This window comes from Arachis ipaensis, chromosome B9, assembly GCF_059453495.1.
Source record: "Arachis ipaensis isolate K30076 ecotype BB chromosome B9, ASM5945349v1, whole genome shotgun sequence".
In the NCBI taxonomy this organism is placed as follows: domain Eukaryota; kingdom Viridiplantae; phylum Streptophyta; class Magnoliopsida; order Fabales; family Fabaceae; genus Arachis; species Arachis ipaensis.
In genome coordinates this window covers 109,173,016-109,190,776 of record NC_142444.1, presented here as the reverse complement: position 1 = coordinate 109,190,776, position 17,761 = coordinate 109,173,016, and the positions used below count along the sequence as shown (strand labels likewise).

At 40.9% G+C, this 17,761-nt stretch overlaps 1 pseudogene; it reads right to left on the bottom strand.

Moving 5' to 3' along the window:
- Positions 1-212: 212 nt before the first annotated feature.
- Positions 213-314, bottom strand: LOC148545861 (small nucleolar RNA R71; annotated as a pseudogene).
- Between the last annotated feature and the right edge of the window lie 17,447 nt (positions 315-17,761).

The following is a 17,761-nucleotide window of genomic DNA, read 5'->3' as shown; positions in this document are numbered from 1 at the left end:
CGAATCAATTTATTTCTGATTTTCTGCAGATTTGTGACACTATGAAGACCAATGGAGTGAATACTGAGGTGTACAAACTCATGCTCTTCCCATTTGCTGTGAGGGATAGAGCAAAGTTGTGGTTAGATTCTCAATCCAAGGAGAGTCTGGATACTTGGGATAAGGTTGTCACCGGATTTCTGACTAAATGTTTCCCACCTCAAAAGCTGACTAAGCTAAGGGTGGAGGTTCAGACATTCAGACAGAAAGATGGTGAGACCCTTTATGAAGCTTGGGAGAGATTCAAGCTACTGACTAGGAAATGCCCTTCGGACATGTTCTCTAGATGGACTCAGCTGGATATCTTTTATGAGGGTTTATGTGAAATGTCCAAGATGCGCTTGGATAATTCTACAGGTGGTTCTTTGCACATGAAGAAGACACCAGAGGAGACTATGAGCTTATTGAGTTGGTTGCTAAGAACCAATACTTATATTCCTCCAATAGGAATCCTTTGCACTCTGAGACCTCTCAGAAGAGAGGCATGTTGGAAGTGGAAGCTGTTAATGCTCTTCTTGCTCAGAACAAGCTTATGTCTCAGAAAATAAATCTACTTACTCAACAGATGAGTGGAATGCAAGTTTCAGCTGTCAACACTCAGAATGCACCTCAAGAGGTCCCTTATGCCATGACAGGTAATTTTATGCCAAATGAGAATTATAATTATGCTCAATCTTCTACTGAACAGGTCAATTACATGGGGAATGCTCCTAAAAACCCCAATAATGATCCCTATTCTAAGACCTACAATCAGGGGTGGAGAAATCACCCAAATTTTGGGTGGAGAGAGCAACCTCAGAGGTCACAAAATTTCAATAATAATTCTCAAGGTGGTTTCCAACAGAATAATTTTAATAACCACCAGTTTCAGTCATCTCAGCAAGCAACATCTCAGCCCCAGCAGAACAATGATTTGGAAGCAATATTGACAAGTTTTAGACAGGAAACCAGAGCATCAATCAAGAACTTGGAGATTCAGATGGGTCAATGACGATCAGTTTTTCTATCGGTAAAGAAATATAAAAATATGATCGCGTTGTAAGTATAGCTTCTAAACCAACAGAAAATCCTTTCGTACAAACGTTTTGGTTGTCACAAGTAACAAACCCCTTTAAAATTGATAACCGAAGTATTTAAACCTCGGGTCGTCTTCTCAAGGAACTGCAGGGAGGTGTTCTTATTATTGGTTATGAGTTTTGTAAATTGGGGGTTTTGAAGGTAAGGAACAAGTAATTTAAATGACAAGTAAAATAAATAAATAACTGTAAGATAAACTCTTGGCAATGTATGAAAATTCGAAAGTCCTATCCTAGTTATCCTTATCGATGGTGATGAGAATTGAGTTTAATCCCACTTAGTTAACCTTTACTAAAGCAAAGGAAGGTCAAGTGGACTAATTAGTTTGATCCTCAGGTCCTAGTCAATTCCTAAGGAAAGACTAGAGTTATTGGAATTCGATTCAATTAGCAAAAATAACAATTATCAATTACGATGAGTTTGATAACTCAAGAGTCTCCAATTAATAAATTAAAGCCAAAAGGGAAAAATTTTAATTATTTATATGAATAAAGGAAAGCAATCATAATTCTGAAATACCTCAAGTTGCACTAATAAAGATATCATGTAACATGGAAAAATTTTAATTATTTATATGAATAAAGGAAAGCAATCATAATTCTGAAATACCTCAAGTTGCACTAATAAAGATATCAAATGTAACATGGAAAAGTTCATAAATTAAATTGGAAAAATAAATAAAAGGAACATTGAACCTGGTAATTAAGCAGAAATTGTAAGTTGAAATAATAAAAGTCCTAAATCCCTTAAGAGGAATCCTAATCCTAAATCCTAAGAGAGAGGAGAGAACCTCTCCCTCTAAAAACTACATCTAAATTATGAAAAGTGAATAATTGAGGGCCTCCTTATGAATGGATGCATTTCTCCACTTTATAACCTCTAATCTGTGCTTTATGTACTTAGATCTAGGCCAAAAAGGGTTTTAGAAATCGCTGGGAGCATTTTCTGCAGTTTCTGGTGCGTGGCGTCTGTCACGCGTCCGCGTGGGTCACGCGGTCGCGTCATCTCGGAGTTTTCCTTATCACGCATTTGCTTTGGTCACGCGTACGCGTCATCTGCGTTCTGCTCAAGGCGCACGTCCGTGTCAGTCACGCATTCGCGTCACTGCCTATTCGCGCTAGGCATGCGGCCGCGTCGTCCATGCGTTCGTGTCGCTGCCAGTTTCTTCAAAAACTCTATTTTGTGCTTTCCTTCCATTTTTGTATGTTTCCTTTCCATCCTTTTAATCATTCCTGCCTTAGGGGATCTGAAAATATTCAACACACAAATCACGGCATCGAATGGTAATAAAAGGCAATTAAAATAATTATTTTTAAAACATAGGAAATATGTTTTTCACATATATCACATAATAAGGAAGGGAAAGTAAAACCATGCAATTTCACATGAATAAGTAGGTGAAGGGTTGAATAAATCACTTAAATTGGGCACAAAACATATCATGAAATATGGGTTTATCAACCTCCCCACACTTAAACAATAGCATGTCCTCATGCTAAATCCAAGATAAAGAATAAGGTAAGGTTAAAGTGGTGGAATCTCATGCAAAGCAATCTATTCTAAATGCAACTACCTAAATGAATCATGCAATTCTAATTATTATTCACTTGTATATAAAGCTTGCATGTAGTTAAATTAATTCATATCCTCAAGGAATCATATGTGCATAGCCAAACCTTAGATAATGTTAAAGCACTTTTACAATTGAGATGGGTAAAAATGTTTCACAAACTTGCAAGACAATTAACAGTTAAGCAAAGATATATGGTGATGAGCTATTGAACCCTCACTGGATTTTGTGTTTACTCTCTAGTCACTCAGTGTTTATTGGGTTAATCACTCTATTCTTTTTCTGTCCTTACTTTTTATAACTTTGTTCTTCATCTAACCAATCAACAATTATAGAATACAGACATACAAAAATCATGAGGTCTTATTCAAGGTTGTAATGGGGCCAAGGTAAAGGTAAGGTTATATGTATAAGGCTAAGTGAGCTAATAAGTGAATCCTTGATTAGTCTAAGATCTCACCTAACATACATACTTTATAAATCCAAGTTTATTTAACCTATTTGCCTAACATTTTCCCTCTTTGTATTGCAAACTCATGTATTTAAGTTTGTCCCATGTGCATTGATTCTTTTTATTTTGCATTTGGAAAATTTTTGTATCCCCTTATTAAATACTGGAAAAATTAAAATATTTTTTTATTATCAATTCACATGGTAATTCAATTGTTTTGATTTCACATGAGCATGCTTCCCAAATTTTTGTTTTGAAACATCTTATTCTTTTTTAAATTCCTACTTTGTTTTTATCATCCCACGTTCCCATAAAATTCCCCACACTTAAACCATATACAATTTCTATCTTAAGCTAACCAAGGATTTAACTTGGGATTTTTATTTTATTTTTCTGCTTAAGGTTAGTAATGTGGTTATAGAACAGAAGGGGATTTAAAAAGCTCAAGGGGGCTAACAAGGGTGATGTAAAAGGTAGGCTGATTTGGGATAAGTAAGGAAAAATTCAAATGATGGCCTCAATTATCTCTTGGCATGTATCTATATTCTATATTGGACATATAGATTAAAACAAAGTAAAGAACATCAGAATAAAAAAGAAGGGCAAAACACACAGGAATGAAAATTTTATGGTCTGAATGCAACCATACAGTTAAGCTCAAAACTCACAGGCTGTGTGTTCTCCAACTCAAAAATCATATATCAGTTATACATGTCATGCAAGTAAAAATTAAGAGTTTCCATTATTCTCAATGTAAATCTTAGGGTGGCCCTTAAAATCTTAGTGTTGTTCCTTGATGAAATGTTGTTAACTAACTAACATGTAATGCTATATATACAAGGTGTGTGGATTGTTTTAATTTACTAAAGTCTCTAGTTTACTTCCTTTTTATTTTCAATTAAACCAAACTATCATATGCTAAAAGGGTAAACTATACTAATGAATCCACATATTCTATAACTAATAAGTTTAGAATTGCAAACTAGACTAAATGGCTAAAATATAACTAAAGTGAAAAATGCAGAAATAAAGTAAAAATATAGCAAAAGAACAATGTATAAATACTGAAAAATAAAAATAAAGATAAAAATACAGGAAAATGACAAAATAAGATAAAAGAGTCTGTAGTGGTTCACCAAAAAAATACGCCAGGGATGGCGACCTCCCCACACTTAAAGTAAAGCATCGTCCTCGATGCTCACTCAAGCCGGGTGTGAAGGAGTGTCATCACTGGAAGGATGGGCTGCTGGAGTCTCTGAGATGGCCTGAGGATCTGCAGACTGGATAAGGGTAGGAGGGTCTGTCTGCTGTAGTGGAGGTGCTGATTGGAGAGGGATCTCTGGGTCTGTGGCCTGAATCTGATGTGGCTCCTCCTATTGTGCCGCAGCCTGCTCTGGTCCTGCCTGCTCAGCCTCTCTCTGTTCATGTGGCTCATCCTCATGCTCGTCTGCCTCCTCCTCAGATGGCTCTGATGGTGTGTCAAGTTCGGAGGGGATGTCGCCGCCAGTTTGGATCACCAACTTGAGGTGCTCATAGCATCGCTTGTTGCGACACTCAGATCTCTCATATCGCCGCCGGTTGTGGTGCTCCATCTGGTCCAGCTGCTGAAATAAGCGGTGCACGAGGTGGTAAACGGGCTCTGAGGCAGGTGGAGGCGCAGTGGGTGGGGCTGGTGCAGTAGTGGAAGAAGAAGGGGCAGCTGAAGATGTGGCTGCCTCACCAGATGCGGTAAGGAATGGAGGTCTGTGGCCTAAAGCTAGAAACTTCCTACTGTGGGGAATGATCTTCTTGCAGTCTGCAGCAGGTGGCTTCTCATCAGCCAACTCCCAAGGCACGTCAGCTCGACGGCCGAGCTGCGTAATCAGATATGAGAAAGGGAGAGTGCCTCTGACATGGACCCTGGCCATGTAATACCGGATGAATCATGGAAGATACAGGTTCTTACCCTCCATCACACACCAGAGGAGGGTGATCATAGCAGCAGGCAGCTCCATCTCATGAGTTCTCGGCATAACAAAGTTGCTCAGGATCTGGTGCCAGAGCCGAGCCTCATCATTTAGATCCATCAGCTTGATTCCCTTAGGCATTGTTGTGTTCTTTCCCATGACCCATGGGACAGTAGGGTCAAGGGCTATCCTCTACTTGACAGCATCCCAGTCAAATCTCAGAAAGCGCATGTCCTCTTCAGCCTTTTGGTAACCGTCAGGCTAATCTAATTTAGGCTGAAGCTGCAGAATATCCTCAATGGCTTCCTCAGTAACCAATATCTGTTTCCCTCTGAGGTGCACTGCATCCAGGGTAGTCTTGAAATAGTTACAGTAAAACTCTCTTACCCAGGAAGCATTGACCTCTGTCAAGTTTCTCTCCAAGAAGAACCAGCCTCTCTGTTTTATCTGATCGGAGGTGTAGTACTGTAGTTCTTCTGGAATTTTTAGAGTTCTCTCCAGGTACAAGTTCCTGGAGGTGGCAAACACTGGATACTTCAGCTCACAGTATCTGTTTGCAAATTTGACCGGATCATTGGCAGGGAGGAGCTGATCAGCCTTCTCCTGCGGGGTAAAGTACTTTTTCCGCCAGAGTCATCATGCATAATGTCCAAGATAGACATAGAGGATTCACCTCTTTTCTTTTTACCAGTGGTTGCCTTGCCTTTTCCTTTTCGTTGAGGGTCAGACATCTTGAAAAGCAGAAATTCCAGGATATAAATAAAAAACAAAGCAGGAAAACAAGTAGCCGAATAGAATAATAACAATAGAAGCACATAGTGGCAAAAGAGCAGTGGAATGATGAAATGAGTTAAGTATATGTGCATTATGGATTGTATTTGAGTTAGAAGTCCGATATGAAAAATCACAATCCAAAATGTAATATAAGTAGAATTCATGTTAATTAGGAAAAACAAGAATCATGCCTTGAGTTAGAAAGTTAAAGTAAATAGTTAAAAACCAAAAAGAGACGTTTGAAAGTTAGATTGGTTAGGATGGAAAAAAAAGGTTAGAAAGTGGAAATCAGTGAGTTAAGAGAAAGTATGTTAAAGTGAGTGGCATGATAAATGGTTCCTAAGTAACAATAAATTCACAATTTTAAACAACAGTCAACTCATATTTACGCAAGAAAATCAAGTTGTTGATGATAATCATATAGATGCATGAGTAGCAAAAAATTAAAATCTAATCATTAATAATGCAATTTATTAACCAGGAAATCGAAAAGAATAAGAATGCTGGCTAACGTTAGGATTTTTGCCAGTAAAGAATGTCATAAAAATAGTCGCGTTGTAGATATAGTCTCTAAACCGACAAAAATCCCTTCGTACAAACGTTTTAGGTGTCACAAGTAACAAACCCCTTTAAAAATTGTTAACCGAGTATTCAAACCTCGGGTCGTCTTCTCAAGGAACTGCGAGGAGGTATGTTCTTATTATTGGCTATAAAGGTTGTAATCGGGGTTTAGAAGATGAGAAGCAAGTAATTTAAATGACAAGTAAAGTAAATGGAAATTAAAATAAATAAATACTGTAAAGTAGACTTTTGGCAAGGTAAGAGAAGTTGGAGGTCCAACGTAGTTATCTCTCTCAACTATAATGAAAGTTGAATCTAAACTCCACTTAGTCAACCTTTACTAGGGCAAAAGAAAGTCAAGGGACTAATTAAATTGACCTTTGAATCCTATTTATTTCCTAAGAAAAGGTTGGGATTACTTAAGTTCAGCTCAATTAGCAAGATAACGATTATCAATTATGTTGAGTTTAATAACTGTTGAGTTACTGAATTCTTAACCAGGACCAAAAGGGAAAAAAGTAAAATTGCTGGAATAATAAAAATGTCCTTAGATGGGAAGCAATGGTAACTTAAATCAAAGAGAACAATCATAAACTGAAAATACCTCAATTATCATTAATTCAAATTACAGTCTGTAACATGGAAGAATTCATAGATTCAATTATAAAGGTAAATAGCCAACTCAGATACTGAAATAAATAAATAAAGTAAAAGGGAAGTTTAAAGCAAAGAAATATAAAACCTGGATTGAGAGTCACTCTTAAAGCGAAAAGAAATCCTAAATCCTAAGAGAGAGAGGAGAAGATCTCCCTCTCAACTAAATCTAAATCATTGAAAAATAAAATATGCGAGCTCTCTTTGAATGGGTGCATTCCCACACTTTATAACCTCTGGTCTATGCTGTCTGTACTTGGATCTGGGCCAAAAAGGGCTTCAGAAATCGCTGGGGACGTATTCTGTAAATTCTGATACGTGGCCTCTGTTACGCGTCCGCGTGGGTCACGCGGTCGCATCATTTGGAGCTTTTCCTTGCCACGCGGTCGCGTCAATCACGCGTCCGCGTCGTATGCGTTCTGCTTATGTCACGCGGTCGCGTCAGTCATGCGGCCGCGTCGCTGCATCTTCGCTTCTGGCACGCGATCGCGTCGTCCATGCGATCGCGTGAATACCAGTTTCCTTCAAAGCTCTGTTTTGCTTTCTCCTTCCATTTTTGTATGTTTCCTTTTCCATCCTTTAAGTCATTCTGCCTTAGATCTGAAACTACTCAACACACTAATCACGGCATCGAATGGAAATATAGGTAATTAAAATAATTAATTTTTAAAGCTTAGAAAAACATGTTTTTCACAATATGACATAATAAGGAAGGGAAAGTAAAACCATGCAATTAATATGAATAAGTAGGTGGAGGATTGAATAAATCACTCAAATTAAGCACAAAAGAACTCATGAAATATGGGTTTATCAACCTCCCCACACTTAAATATTAACATGTCCTCATGCTAAACCCAAGGTAAATAATTAAGGTTAAAGTGATGGAATGTCATGCAATGCAACCTAATTTAAATGCAACTACCTAAATGAATGATGCATCATGCAACTCTAAATTATTCACTCATATATAAAGCTTACATGTAGTCAAGTTAGTTCATATTCTCAAGGAGTCATGTATATGTATAGCCAACCCTTAAATAATGAAGCATTTCAGCAAATGAGATGGGAAAGAAAACATTGTATAAACTTGCAAAACAATTAGCAAATTAAGTACAGATATATGTTGATGAGTTATTGAACCCTCACTGGATTTTGTGTTTACCCTCTAGTCACTCAGTGTTTACTGGGTTTATTCACTCTACTTTTCTTTTTATTCTTACTTTCTATAGCTTTGTTTTTCATCTAACCAATCAACAATTATAAAATATAGTCATACCAAAAAGTCATGAGGTCTTTAATTGAGGTTGTAATGGGGTCAAGGTAAAGGTAAGGATTTATGTATAAGGTCAAGTGAGCTAATAAGTGAATCCTTAATTAGACTAAGATCTCACCTTAACATACATATTTAGTAAAACAAAATCTCTTTACCTATTTTCCCATATTATCCCACTTATTGTTACATGCTCATGTTTCACTTTTTATTTTTTTTATTCCATGTGCATTGCTTTTATTTTGCATTGGGGAATTTCTTTTGTATCCCCTTTTATTAAATGCTGAAATTTTTTTTTTCAAGGTACATGGCAATTAAATCACTTTGATTTTCTCATGAGCATGCTTCCCAAATTTATTTTATTTCTTTTAACTTCTCTACCCTTTTGTTTCTATCATCCATGTTCCCAAAAGGTTTCCCATGTTCTAATCTGTTCATAATTTTCTATCTTAAGCTAACCTAGGATTCACTTGGGGTTTTCTTTTGTTTTTCTGCTTAAGGCTAGTAATTTGGCTAAATAGAATAAAAGGGATTTTAAAGGCTCAAGGGGGCTGACAAGGGTGATGTGAAAGGTAGTTTATTATGGGGTAAGTGAGCTAAAATCAAATGATGGCCTCAATCATTCTTTTGGTATGTATCTATTCTATATTCTATAATTGGACATATAGATTAAAGCAAAGTAAAGAACATCAGAATAAAAAGAAGCGAAACACACAGGAATGAAGTTATGGTTTGAATGCAACCATACAATTAAGCTCAAGACTCACAGGCTGTGTGTTCTCTAACTCAAGCATCATATATCATTCATATATGTTATGCAGGTTTAGTTAAAAATTTCCATTATTCTCATAAAAAAATTATTTAGGGTAGCTTTTAAAGTTTTAATGTTCCTCCTTGATGAAATGTCGTCAGCTTAACTACATCATGTAATGCTATATACAAGGTTTATGGATTTAAATCTGATATGTTCAATTTCCTAGCTTACTTCCTTTTTATATTTTTCAATTTAAACTATACTATCTTATGCTAAAAAGGGTAAACTATACTAATTAATCCACTAATAAATCAGAATTGCAAACTAAACTAAATAACTAAAAATATGAACTAAAGATGCAATATGCAAAAATAGAGTAAAAATACATAAAAGCAATGTATAAGTACTCAGAAAATAACAGTAAAAAGAAAAATACAGAAAAATATTCAAAATAAAAGAAAAAGTATGTAGTGGTTCACCAAAATAAACGTCAGAGATGGCGACCTCCCCACACTTAAAATGAAGCATCGTCCCTAATGCTCAATCAAGCCGGGTGTGAAGGGGTGTCATCACTGGTAGGGATGGCAGCTGGAGGCTCTGCGGTGGTGGTGGGCTGAGGGTCTGGCTGCTGTAGAGGTGGGGCTGACTGGATCGGGATCTCCGGATCCGTAGCCTCTATCTGGGGCATAACCTCCTGATGCGGGGCAGCCTGCTCTGTGGCTGCCTGCTGATGGGTCTCCTCCTGGAAATGAGTCTCCTCCTCGTGCCCATCCTCCTCCTCCTCTGATGGCTCAGATGGTGTGTCGGGCTCAGAGGGGATGTCGCCGGATCGTATTATCAGCTTCAAGTGCTCATAGCGTCGCTTGTTGTGACACTCCAATCTCTCATACCGGCGCCGGTTATGGCGCTCCATCTGATCAAGCTGTCGGAATAGGCGGTGCACGAGGCGGTATACGGGCTCAGAGGCAGGTGAAGGTGCAGTGGTAGCAGCAGGAGCAGCAGTGGCAGCTGTGGATGAAGAGGGTCCAGCAGACGGTGGGGCTAGCTCATTGGTAGCAGTGAAGGGTGGTGGTCTGTAGCCCAAAGCTAAGAAGTTCCTGCTGTGAGGAATGATCTTCCTGCAATCCGCCGCTGGTGGTCTCTCATCGGCATCCTCCCATGGCACGTTAGCTCGACGGCCTAGCTTTGTAACCAGATACGGAAAAGGGAGGGTGCCTCGGACGTGGACCCTGGCCATAAAATGTCGGATAAAGCGTGGCAGATAAAGGTCCTTCCCCTCCATCACACACCAAAGGAGGGTGATCATAGCAGCCGGGATCTCCGTCTCGTGAGTACTCGGCATCACATAATTACTCAAGATCTGGTGCCATAACCGAGCCTCATCATTTAAGTACGCCCTCTTGATCCCTCTAGGCATGGTGGTGTCCTTACCCATCTCCCAAGGAACAGTCGGGTCCAGAGCTATCCGTGCCTTCACAGCATCCCAATCAAACTGCATCTGGCGCATGTCCTCCTCAGCCTTCGAATAACCATCAGGCTGATCGGACTTGGCTGGGAGCTGGAGAATGTCCTCTAAGGCCTCCTCAGTGACCAGAATTTGTTTTCCTCTCAGGTTCACTGCATCTAGGGTGGTGAGGTAGTAGTTGCAGTAGAATTCCCAGACCCAAGATGTGTTGACCTCTGTCAGTGTTCTCTCCAGAAAGAACCAGCCCCTTTGCTTGATTTGCTCAGTGGTGTACTGCTGGAGTGCTTCTGGAATCCTCAGAGTTCGCTCCAGGTATAGATTTCTAGAGTTTGCAAAATCCGGGTACTTCAGCTCACAGTACCGATTTACAAATTTTATAGGATCATTTGCAGGGAGCAGCTGGTCAGCTTTTTCCTGCTGTGTGAAGTTCTTCTCCCGCCATGAGGAATCGTGCATGAGGGCAATGATGGACTGGGAGGAATCTCCTCGCTTGCGCTTGCCAGTAGCCTTGCCTTTTCCTTTCCTTTGTGAGGCAGACATCCTGAAAAATAGAAAACCAGGATATGGATAAAAATAGTAAAGCAAATAGGCAATTAAATAAAGGAAACTCAAAGCAGCAAAGGAGAAATAAAATAAGGAAAATGAGTATATGAAATGTGATTGACTTTATGTTAAATGGAAAAATAATCAATATGCCATGGTTAGAAAGTTAGAGGAAAGTGAAAGTAAACAGAAAAGAGATCAAAAGGGTTAGTATGGTTAGAATTTGAAGAAGAAATTAGTAAATTAAAATTAGTGAGTTAGTAAAGTGCGGGTTAAAGTAAGTGGCATAGAAAAAAATTCCATATAACAAGGATTCACAGGTAAGAATAGAAGTACTCATAATCGAACAAGGAAAACAGGGTGATACTGATTCGAATAGAAATAAAGAAAGCAAAAATTGGAATCAGTGAATCACAAATGCAGTTTATGAACCAGGAAACCAAAGAGGATAAGAAAGTCTGCCATAGCATTCATGAAACGGTTTGGGTAAAGTAGAGTAAAACAGAGTTCAGAAATGCCAAACCAAAACATGAATGAAAATAATTTACAAAAAATTTGGGTAGCATTCCGGCTAAAATTGGATTGTCCCGGAAAATAAACAGTAATCATAGCAGTTTATATGAATTAAAAACTTGCTGTAGTTACCTATAATTAAAAGAAACAGGAAAATTCAGAGTAACAAGCAGCAAATGCAAGAAATCACAGCATATGAACGAGGTCACAGGAACAGCAGAATTGCAGTTATGATAAAATAGAAACAGGAACAGTGCAAGTAAACAGACCTAGATCCACTAACCCCAGCCTAGGCTACCTAACAACCTAAAAATCCACTATAGCATGCATATCTATCTATCCTAAGTATGAACAAAAACGGAAAAAAAAATACAGAAAAATGACGAACGGATAAAAGGGAGTGCGTGTTGCGGAACCTGGAAAGCGAAAGAAGCAGAACGGTTAGGTGATGGCGGCAGTGGTGTCCGGCGCGGTGGCGGGGCACGGCGGCGCGGTGGCGGCTGAGGGGGAATGGGGATAGGGTCTTAGGGTTTGTGATAGAGGAAGGGAGGGGGGTTGCGGGTGGGTGGCGGAGGGGAGGGGCGCGGCTGGATGGCCGGCGATGGTGGGTGGTGCTTCTGGGTGGTGGCGGAGAGGGGAGGAGAGAGGAAGAAAGAAGAAGAAAAAGGGGGAGGGGGTGGTACGGCGGCGGTGTCTGGACGGCGGCGGCGTCTGGGTGGTGGCGCGGTGGCGGCTGGGTGGTGCTGGGTGGTGGCTGGAGGAAGAAGAAGCAGAGAGGGAGAGGAGGGTTGGGGGTGGGGGGCTGCGCGACTGATAGGGTTCGCGTGGCTGGGGGGTTATATTTTCGAATCCACGCGGCCGCGTGGGGCACGCGGTCGCGTGGTTGGGGTGAAAATGGGAGTGACGCGATCGTGTGGGGTGCGCGATCGGATGAGAGGGGGGAAGGAGGGGTGACGCGATCGCGTGGGTCGCGCGATCGCGTTGCTGGAATTCGTGCTAAACGCACGACTCCAGCGCCGTTTTAGCGCAACTCTCTGTCTCCTTTTGGGGTGATGTGCAATCCATGCGACGCGATCGCGTCGCTCACGCGGTCGCGTGGGATTGGTATTGTGCAAGTGACGCGATCGCATGGGGCATGCGATCGCGTGGGCCAATTTGTGAGAAACGCACAAGGGCCGCACGATTCCAGCCTAACTTTCTGTTCATTGGATCCTTACGCCGATATATATATATATATATCACGCGGCCGCGTGGGTCATGCGGTCGCGTGGGTGGTGTTTCTCGCAATATGACGCGATCGCATGGGGCATGTGGTCGCGTCGTGCACCCCTTTTTTTTATACGCATGAAAAATGCAGAATGCAATGATTAACATGAATGCTATGCATGATTCCAGGTTTAATAAATTAAAATGAAAAAGGAAAAATGAAAGCAATTAACAAGAAATAAATTGAAAAAGAAGCGACCATACCATGGTGGATTGTCTCCAACCTAGCACTTTTAGTTAAAGTCCTTAAGTTGGACATTGGAGGAGTATCTTGTTATGGCGGCTTATGTTTAAATTCGTCTAAAAATCTCCACCAGTGCTTGAAATGCCAATAGCCTCCGGGGTCCCAAACCAAGCATGCAAAGCTTCTGAGCAGCTCCAAACAGATTTTCAGGCTCCCGGGACGACGAATGTCAGGATAGAGTCCAGGATTCCAAGCCTTGCTTTTAAATCCGCCTCCGTCTTGATCTACATGTTTCCATTCGGGCCGTTTAAAAAGAAGAATCTCACCTTGGTGACCAAACATTTTCTGTGAGCCATGCAATTGAGCATGATACCAATCCGTGTACTTCGAGGTGAAGCGTGGAACCTTATTGAACCTTGTGCACCAGCTCTGAGTACGAGCCATTTCCCTCTTACTCTTAAAGCCGCAGAGAGCTCTAAGCTGGCCATCTGTTTCAAGCAAACCATATTCAAGTGAATAAGTAAAGTTATAAGTTAAGGATTGTACCCACTTGAAGCTTGTATTAGGTGGTAATGGCCTTGGGATAGGTGTTTTTGGTGGTTCTGCAAGTTCCATTTCTTTGTGCTTTTCTGTGAATTCCTCTACTTCTTTGCAAAGATCTTCAATTGTATCTGTGTCCTGGTCAAAGTCTTCTGTGTCTTCCTCATCACTTGAGTCATAGATTGGAGGTTGAGAGAAATCTACCTCTGCATCATCTTCATATTCACTTGGGGAAGATTCTTCGATCTCAGAGAATTCACTTGCGGATGTAAGTTCATCACTAAGAGAGCTAGACTTGTGACTATCACTATCGAGGGAATTTGTTTCTTGGATTATTCCGTCTGATTCTTCATAAACGACTTGCCTTGGAGAAATATCCTCCTTAGCATCAACTGTAGTCTCCTTGACGGCGTGTTCCTCAATTCTGGATTCCCATGGAGGTTCAGCATCTCCAAGATCTTCAACCAACTCTTCTTCTTGAGCGATGACAGCTTCTTCTACTTGTTCTAGTACGAATTCATTCTCTGTCTTGTCCACTGGAGTTTCTGGTATCTCCTTCATGCTACGCTCTTCGTTAGACTGTTCACATGGGGCTGTGGCTGATCTTTGTGTATTTGAGCGCCTAGAAACCCATTGAATTATCGCTTGCTCCAGTTGTTGAATGGTTGTTTGAAATTTATTTACTGTTTCTGTTAGGCGAACCTCTGCTTCTCGGGTTGCTGGACTTGGACATGACACAAAGAAAAGTGGTGGTGATTGGGAGCGATTGGATTGGCACTGGGGTAAGGAAGGATCATATGGTGGCGAATGGTGAAGAGAAGCTTGTGAGTGTGGTGGTTCGAGGTTATATTGAAAGGATGGTTTACATGCACGGGGTAGGGCTTGTTGGTAGTTGCAAGGTTGTCCACCATATCTTTCAGCTGGGTATGCATTGTAGAATGGTCTTTGTCCAGGATATCTCAGAGGGTGTTGCTACCAAAAGGGTTGATTAGACCCTCTTGGTTCCATCCATCCTTGATTCGACTGAACTTGATGTGCGTTCCTGCTGTAACTTCTATTTCCTTTAACAATATTAGAACCAAACTCAAAGCGAGAGGGGTGAGAGTTCATGGTAGCAAATAAAGATAAACAGAAAAAAACAAAAATAAATAAACAAGCAAAAGAAAAATATTTACAATAACCAATAATAAGGCACACGTTAGCAGTTCCCCGGCAACGGCGCCATTTTTGACGTTAGGATTTTTGCCAGTAAAGAATGTCATAAAAACAGTCATGTTGTAGATATAGTCTCTAAACCGACAAAAATCCCTTCGTACAAACGTTTTGGGTGTCACAAGTAACAAACCCCTTTAAAAATTGTTAACCGAGTATTCAAACCTCGGGTCGTCTTCTCACGGAACTGCGAGGAGGTATGTTCTTATTATTGGCTATAAAGGTTGTAATCGGGGTTTAGAAGATGAGAAGCAAGTAATTTAAATGACAAGTAAAGTAAATGACAATTAAAATAAATAAATACTGTAAAGCAGACTTTTGGCAAGGTAAGAGAAGTTGGAGGTCCAACGTAGTTATCTCTCTCAACTATAATGAAAGTTGAATCTAAACTCCACTTGGTCAACCTTTACTAGGGCAAAGGAAAGTCAAGGGACTAATTAAATTGACCTTTGAATCCTATTTATTTCCTAAGAAAAGGTTGGGATTACTTAAGTTCAGCTCAATTAGCAAGATAACGATTATCAATTATGTTGAGTTTAATAACTGTTGAGTTACTGAATTCTTAACCAGGACCAAAAGGGGAAAAAGTAAAATTGTTGGAATAATAAAAATGTCCTTAGATGGGAAGCAATGGTAACTTAAATCAAAGAGAACAATCATAAACTGAAAATACCTCAATTATCATTAATTCAAATAACAGTCTGTAACATGGAAGAATTCATAGATTCAATTATAAAGGTAAATAGCCAACTCAGATACTGAAATAAATAAATAAAGTAAAAAGGAAGTTTAAAGTAAAGAAATATAAAACCTGGATTGAGAGTCACTCTTAAAGCGAAAAGAAATCCTAAATCCTAAGAGAGAGAGGAGAAGATCTCCCTCTCAACTAAATCTAAATCATTGAAAAATAAAATATGCGAGCTCTCTTTGAATGGGTGCATTCCCACACTTTATAAGCTCTGGTCTATGCTGTCTGTACTTGGATCTGGGCCAAAAAGGGCTTCAGAAATCGTTGGGGGTGTATTCTGTAAATTCTGATACGTGGCCTCTGTCACGCATTCGCGTGGGTCACGCGGTCGCGTCATTCGGAGCTTTTCCTTGCCACGCAGTCGCGTCAATCACGCCTCCGCGTCGTATGCCTTCTGCTTATGTTGCGCGGTCGCGTCAGTCATGCGGCCGCATCGCTGCATCTTCGCTTCTGGCACGCGATCGCGTCGTCCATGCGATCGCGTGAATACCAGTTTCCTTCAAAGCTCCGTTTTGCTTTCTCCTTCCATTTTTGTATGTTTCCTTTTCCATCCTTTAAGTCATTCTGCCTTAGAAAATCTGAAACTACTCAACACACTAATCACGGCATCGAATGGAAATAAAGGTAATTAAAATAATTAATTTTTAAAGCTTAGAAAAACATGTTTTTCACAATATGACATAATAAGGAAGGAAAAGTAAAACCATGCAGTTAATATGAATAAGTAGGTGGAGGATTGAATAAATCACTCAAATTAAGCACAAAAGAACTCATGAAATATGGGTTTATCACTGGCCCGTGCATTCATGAATTGGTTTGGTAAAAGCTAAGTAATGCAAAATTCAAAATTGCCAAAACCAATACATGAATGAGAAGGAAATAATTTGCAGAAAATTGGGCAGCATTCCGGCTAAAATTGGATGTTCCCGGGTAATAAACAGCAAGCAGAACAGTTCATATAAAGCAAAATAAAGCTGCAAATACACATAAGTAATATGAACATGAAAGAGCAATGGAACAACAGCATGAAACAGTAAAGAACAGCATATGAACAGTATTAACATCACAGCCAGACCAAAATTGCAGAATAGGTAAAACAAGCAACAAGTACGGCACAATTATCAGGCCTAAATCCACTAACCACATCCTAGCTACCTAACCACCTAGAATCCACTACAAACATGCATCTCTAACTAGCCTAATTTGAACATAATCGGAAAAATATGCAACTAACTACGAATAAAAGAAAAATGGCGTTCGGCGGAACCTGGTAGGCGTATTAACTAAGGTAGGGATCAAAGAGATGGTGGTGGTAAAGTGGTGGTGCTGGGAGGCGTGGTGGTGGTAACTAGCGCGGCGGTGGAGGGCGGTTGGCGGCTGTTCGGTGGCAGGGCGGTTCGGATGGGGTTTAATGGTGGAGGGGGTTGGGTAAGAAGAAAGGGGGTGAGGGTGGTGGTGGTGGGAGGCACGGCGATGATGGCGCGGTGGTGGTGGCTGGCCGCGGTGGGGACAGCGGTGGTGGAGGGGAGAGAAGGGAGGGGAAGAGAATGAGGGGAGAAGGAAGAAGGAGGGGGGTGTGGTCATCGCGGTGGGTCTGGGTGGTTGGGGATGGTGCGGCGGTCGGAGGTGGTTGGGGGTGGTGGTGTTTTGGTGGGGAGCAGAGAGGGAGCAGAGGGGGGTTTGGGGGAAGAGAATGGGGCGCGATGGGGGTAGAATTTTGCGTGATTGAGGGTTAGTGGATTTGAATCCACGCGAACGAGTGGGGCACGCGATCGCGTGGCTAGGGTGAAATAGGGTTGACGCGGTCGCATGGTTGACACGATCGCATGGAATGGGTAAAAGATGGATGACGCTTTCATGCGACCGCGTCGCTGAAAATTGTGCTAAACGCACAATTCTAGCATCGTTTCAGCGCAATTCGCTGTCTCCATTAGAGTGCCATGCTATCCACGCGACGCAGACGCGTTGCTCACGCTTTCGCGTGGGATGGGTTATTTGCAAGTGACGCATTCACATCTGGGACACGAACGCATGGCCCATTTTGTGCTAAGCTTACACCAGCCGCACAATTCCATCCCAGATTTCTGGGCGTTGGATTTTTATGCCGATTCCAGATCACACGTTCGCGTGAGTGACGCGGACGCGTGGGAGGTGTTTTTCGCAACTGACGCAAACGCGTTTGCAACGCGGTCGC